Consider the following 6425-nt stretch of genomic DNA (forward strand, 5'->3'; position numbering starts at 1 on the left):
TGCGCGACCGGCGGGATGTTGCCGTCGCCGTCCTGTTTCGAACCCCCTGTGGAGCGTGAGACGAGGGATCGCTCGTAGACCACTTGACTTCAGGCTCGGGGTGTCGTACTTAGTAGAGCAGCCACCACACTGCGATCTATTGAGACTAAGCCCTCGACCGAAACGATTCGTCCTCACCGAGGGACGACCGAGACGGAGACCGAGTCCGAGTCCGAGTCCGAGTCCGAGTCCGAGTCCGTTTCGTACCGGAAAGACGAAGCGGTGTGGATGGAGAGTAAGAGAGAGACCATTATTTCTCCGCGTGTTTTTTGTTTTTCCTCGATCCGTTCCGAACGAATATTATTTTTTATAATTATTTTTTTCCTTCCTTAACTCTAGACTGGCTGTTTATTAAAATAAGTTGGAGTGAAAAAATGCTTACGGGGTTCCGGCACCCCGGCCGCAGTCGATGTCATTAACATGATTTCTTTTATAAACAAAGTTTTAAACTTATAGATGATAACATTCACATGAAAACCAAATCTCATTTATTAAGATTTTCGATAGATTGAAAATAATGATAAATTGATTTTAGCAGGGCTGCTGAGTTAGCTTATAGGAGCGAGCTAAAGTAAGAAAGAAACACGCCGAAACACACCGACCGGCACCCCCGACGACGACCACGGGTAAACGGCGGGACTTTGCCGCCTCTTAAGCAAGTTTGACTGACGACTACCACGGCTATTCGGCTAGGTAGGTAGGTAGGTAGTCCTCCTCCTCGGCCACCTAGAGGTAGGTAGTCCTCCTCCTCGGCCACCTAGCCGTCGTCGTCGTCGATCGAGCGACCGGGTATATTCAAGACGCCTCTACCGACACCACCACACCAGCGGGCAGTTTAGCGAGCTTGCCAACTCCTCTGCCTCCTCAAGCGCTTCCAGACGCCTACCGACACCACATGCTGCTGGCTGGCTGTCTGTTGTTACAATGGAATTTAAAAAAAAAAACAAACAAAAAACCCCAACTCTATTAAGATTTTCGATAGTTGGAAAATAATAATAAATTAAGATTTTCGATAGATTGAAAATAATGATAAATTGATTTTAGCAGGGCTGCTGAGTTAGCTTATAGGAGCGAGCTAAAGTAAGAAAGAAACACGCCGAAACACACCGACCGGCACCCCCGACGACGACCACGGGTAAACGGCGGGACTTTGCCTCTTAAGCAAGTTTGACTGACGACTACCACGGCTATTCGGCTAGCTAGCTAGCTAGGTAGGTAGGTAGGTAGGTAGGTAGGTAGTCCTCCTCCTCGGCCACCTAGCCGTCGTCGTCGTCGATCGAGCGACCGGGTATATTCAAGACGCCTCTACCGACACCACCACACCAGCGGGCAGTTTAGCGAGCTTGCCAACTCCTCTGCCTCCTCAAGCGCTTCCAGACGCCTACCGACACCACATGCTGCTGGCTGGCTGTCTGTTGTTACAATGGAATTTAGAAAAAAAAACAAACAAAAAACCCAACTCTATTAAGATTTTCGATAGTTGGAAAATAATAATAAATTAAGATTTTCGATAGATTGAAAATAATGATAAATTGATTTTAGCAGGGCTGCTGATTTAGCTTATAGGAGCGAGCTAAAGTAAGAAAGAAACACGCCGAAACACACCGACCGGCACCCCCGACGACGACCACGGGTAAACGGCGGGACTTTGCCTCTTAAGCAAGTTTGACTGACGACTACCACGGCTATTCGGCTAGCTGCTAGCTAGGTAGGTAGGTAGGTAGGTAGGTAGGTAGTCCTCCTCCTCGGCTCACCTAGCCGTCGTCGTCGTCGATCGAGCGACCGGGTATATTCAAGACGCCTCTACCGACACCACCACACCAGCGGGCAGTTTAGCGAGCTTGCCAACTCCTCTGCCCTCCTCAAGCGCTTCCAGACGCCTACCGACACCACATGCTGCTGGCTGGCTGTCTGTTGTTACAATGAATTTAAAAAAAAAAACAAACAAAAAACCCCAACTCTATTAAGATTTTCGATAGTTGGAAAATAATAATAAATTAAGATTTTCGATAGATTGAAAATAATGATAAATTGATTTTAGCAGGGCTGCTGAGTTAGCTTATAGGAGCGAGCCTAAAGTAAGAAAGAAACACGCCGAAACACACCGACCGGCACCCCCGACGACGACCACGGGTAAACGGCGGGACTTTGCCTCTTAAGCAAGTTTGACTGACGACTACCACGGCTATTCGGCTAGCTAGCTAGCTAGGTAGGTAGGTAGGTAGGTAGGTAGGTAGTCCTCCTCCTCGGCCACCTAGCCGTCGTCGTCGTCGATCGAGCGACCGGGTATATTCAAGACGCCTCTACCGACACCACCACACCAGCGGGCAGTTTAGCGAGGCTTGCCAACTCCTCTGCCTCCTCAAGCGCTTCCAGACGCCTACCGACACCACATGCTGCTGGCTGGCTGTCTGTTGTTACAATGGAATTTAAAAAAAAAAACAAACAAAAAACCCCAACTCTATTAAGATTTTCGATAGTTGGAAAATAATAATAAATTAAGATTTTCGATAGATTGAAAATAATGATAAATTGATTTTAGCAGGGCTGCTGAGTTAGCTTATAGGAGCGAGCTAAAGTAAGAAAGAAACACGCCGAAACACACCGACCGGCACCCCCGACGACGACCACGGGTAAACGGCGGGACTAACTGTGACTCTCTTAAGGTGTGAGGAGGCTTTGCCTCTTAAGCAAGTTTGACTGACGCCTACCGACACCGGTCAGGTCGGCGAGGCTCCCGGCGGCCCCGAGCGGGACCACAGGTTGCGGAAGGCGTCCAAGTGAGCGGCGGCGACGCCAGGAGGCCCCCGGGGTCGACTCCGCGGCCCCCGGGTCGGTGTGCGGGCCTCCAGAGCTCGATAAAGTAGTGGTGTCGCTAGCGGTCGAGAAGGCACTTTTCGACGCCTACTGCCACCCCCACATGGCGGTAGGCGCAAAACTGGAAAATCGCCGACCAGAAATGTCGCTTCGTATAATCGACGTTTTTTTTTGACCACCATTTTCAGGTGTCGGAGGTGGGTCTGGACGAATACCAACACCATTTCTGGGGTTTCACAACCGCCCGGCTTCTCCGACATATGTTGGAAAGGAGTAGCGATCGAGCGAAGGGGGCTGTCGGTAGGCGGCCGCGGGTTGCATGTGTGCCCGGGACAGCACCCCCATCCAACTAAGGGGTGTCCCCCGGGGGCCAGGGGGACCTCGTCCAGGTCGGCCGGGCGCTTCCAGACGCCTACCGACACCGGTCAGGTCGGCGAGGCTCCCGGCGGCCCCGAGCGGGACCACAGGTTGCGGAAGGCGTCCAAGTGAGCGGCGGCGACGCCAGGAGGCCCCCGGGGTCGACTCCGCGGCCCCCGGGTCGGTGTGCGGGCCTCCAGAGCTCGATAAAGTAGTGGTGTCGCTAGCGGTCGAGAAGGCACTTTTCGACGCCTACTGCCACCCCCACATGGCGGTAGGCGCAAAACTGGAAAATCGCCGACCAGAAATGTCGCTTCGTATAATCGACGTTTTTTTTGACCACCATTTTCAGGTGTCGGAGGTGGGTCTGGACGAATACCAACACCATTTCTGGGGTTTCACAACCGCCCGGCTTCTCCGACATATGTTGGAAAGGAGTAGCGATCGAGCGAAGGGGGCTGTCGGTAGGCGGCCGCGGGTTGCATGTGTGCCCGGGACAGCACCCCCATCCAACTAAGGGGTGTCCCCCGGGGGCCAGGGGGACCTCGTCCAGGTCGGCCGGGCGCTTCCAGACGCCTACCGACACCGGTCAGGTCGGCGAGGCTCCCGGCGGCCCCGAGCGGGACCACAGGTTGCGGAAGGCGTCCAAGTGAGCGGCGGCGACGCCAGGAGGCCCCCGGGGTCGACTCCGCGGCCCCCGGTCGGTGTGCGGGCCTCCAGAGCTCGATAAAGTAGTGGTGTCGCTAGCGGTCGAGAAGGCACTTTTCGACGCCTACTGCCACCCCCACATGGCGGTAGGCGCAAAACTGGAAAATCGCCGACCAGAAATGTCGCTTCGTATAATCGACGTTTTTTTTGACCACCATTTTCAGGTGTCGGAGGTGGGTCTGGACGAATACCAACACCATTTCTGGGGTTTCACAACCGCCCGGCTTCTCCGACATATGTTGGAAAGGAGTAGCGATCGAGCGAAGGGGGCTGTCGGTAGGCGGCGCGGGTTTGCATGTGTGCCGGGACAGCACCCCCATCCAACTAAGGGGTGTCCCCCGGGGGCCAGGGGGACCTCGTCCAGGTCGGCCGGGCGCTTCCAGACGCCTACCGACACCGGTCAGGTCGGCGAGGCTCCCGGCGGCCCCGAGCGGGACCACAGGTTGCGGAAGGCGTCCAAGTGAGCGGCGGCGACGCCAGGAGGCCCCCGGGGTCGACTCCGCGGCCCCCCGGGTCGGTGTGCGGGCCTCCAGAGCTCGATAAAGTAGTGGTGTCGCTAGCGGTCGAGAAGGCACTTTTCGACGCCTACTGCCACCCCCACATGGCGGTAGGCGCAAAACTGGAAAATCGCCGACCAGAAATGTCGCTTCGTATAATCGACGTTTTTTTTGACCACCATTTTCAGGTGTCGGAGGTGGGTCTGGACGAATACCAACACCATTTCTGGGGTTTCACAACCGCCCGGCTTCTCCGACATATGTTGGAAAGGAGTAGCGATCGAGCGAAGGGGGCTGTCGGTAGGCGGCCGCGGGTTGCATGTGTGCCCGGGACAGCACCCCCATCCAACTAAGGGGTGTCCCCCGGGGGCCAGGGGGACCTCGTCCAGGTCGGCCGGGCGCTTCCAGACGCCTACCGACACCGGTCAGGTCGGCGAGGCTCCCGGCGGCCCCGAGCGGGACCACAGGTTGCGGAAGGCGTCCAAGTGAGCGGCGGCGACGCCAGGAGGCCCCCGGGGTCGACTCCGCGGCCCCCGGGTCGGTGTGCGGGCCTCCAGAGCTCGATAAAGTAGTGGTGTCGCTAGCGGTCGAGAAGGCACTTTTCGACGCCTACTGCCACCCCCACATGGCGGTAGGTGTAAAAATCGGAATAGACCGGACCAGGAATGTCGAGGGGGAAAAAAATGACAAAGTCCTGGTGTGCCTAGGCGTCGAGAAGGCACTTTGCGACGCCTACCGACATCCCCATGTGGCAGTAGGCGTAAAACTGGAAAATCGCCGACCAGAAATGTCGCTTCGTATAATCGACGTTTTTTTTGACCACCATTTTCAGGTGTCGGAGGTGGGTCTGGACGAATACCAACACCATTTCTGGGGTTTTCCAGTTTGAAAGTTTTATAAAACATGTTCGGTAGGAAGCACACTTTGGTGTGTCGGTTCGTCGGAGCAGCGACTCTTTGCCTCGTGGTGGTCCGGAACGTCTCTACGGGCTTGTCGCAAAGGCGTCAGAAAGTGGCATCTCCGCCGCCTAGGGCTGTCACCGTTATCGCTGTCGCCGCGCTCCAACTTGTTTTGATCCGCCGCCTTCGTTCCTGCCAACCGTGCGCCCGCTCATCGTCGTTAGGTTATAATACGTGGTACGTGTGTGTGCTTCTCCGTGGACCTAGGGCTGCTCGACGTGTCGAACGATATGTTGGAACAACTAACGGCTCCTTTTCCTGGTTCCATAGTCGTCGTGGTACCCGCGTCGTCAGCCATATCTATGTCCACCATGTTTAGCCGATACGTTTGCTGCAGCTTCTGCTTCCGCCTCAGCGTTCGCCGCTCTCAGCCGCCGCTGTTGTTGCTGCCGTTCTGCCATTCAACCACTACCTGCGAATCTTTCGATGATCGGCCGAACGACCCATCGCTGTGCGACCGATAAATCCTCCGGATTAGGGAGAAACGCCGCCGCTCTCTGCCGCCGTCGAACGGAAAAACGTACATTGTAACGAACGAACGAACGAACGAACGAATTAACGAACGAGCGAACAAACAAACAAAAATAGCCGCGGGGGATGCACTATGTAGGATCCTGATCCCCTTGTAACCATACGTACGTTGTTCGATGCTCTCCCGTCCTGGAAGTCGCCGCAGCAAACAGGAGGATGAGCAGCAGCAGGCGCCGCCGCCGTAACCGCCGCCTGCCTGCCGCCTCCTACTCCTGTCAGCGTCCGATCTCACAGCCGTGTGAACGTTCGCTGACACCCGATTTCTTTCCGTCTGGCAAAACCTTGGACGTCCCGCTCGCGGTACACGTGCTGCAGCGACTTCTCGTCCGACAACGCATAAGCGTCGACGTCTGCCGCCGCATCTTCTGATACGTGGACGGTGATAGCGCTAGTCCCTTCTTGCGCCACCTCCACCTTTGTTAGCGCCAAAGAAGATCGATCGAGCAGTCGTGGTCGCAGTCGATTAACCCGTTTTCACCGTCCGCAGTTCCCAAGCCGCCGATCAAGTCGTTGCTCT

General features: G+C 55.6%; 1 non-coding gene across 1 annotated transcript in view; it reads left to right on the forward strand.

Annotated features, from left to right (window-relative positions):
* LOC145274863 (large subunit ribosomal RNA) overlaps nt 1-171 on the forward strand; it is a 5730-nt gene extending 5559 nt beyond the window's left edge. The window contains exon 1 of the ribosomal RNA XR_013866978.1: nt 1-171. This exon is cut by the window's left edge and continues 5559 nt beyond it. This is a non-coding gene — a ribosomal RNA (large subunit ribosomal RNA).
* Nucleotides 172-6425: the final 6254 nt, after the last annotated feature.

The sequence above is a fragment of the Euprymna scolopes genome, unplaced genomic scaffold, assembly GCF_053919585.1.
Source record: "Euprymna scolopes isolate OS-2025 unplaced genomic scaffold, ASM5391958v1 sca49, whole genome shotgun sequence".
Lineage (NCBI taxonomy): Eukaryota > Metazoa > Mollusca > Cephalopoda > Sepiida > Sepiolidae > Euprymna > Euprymna scolopes.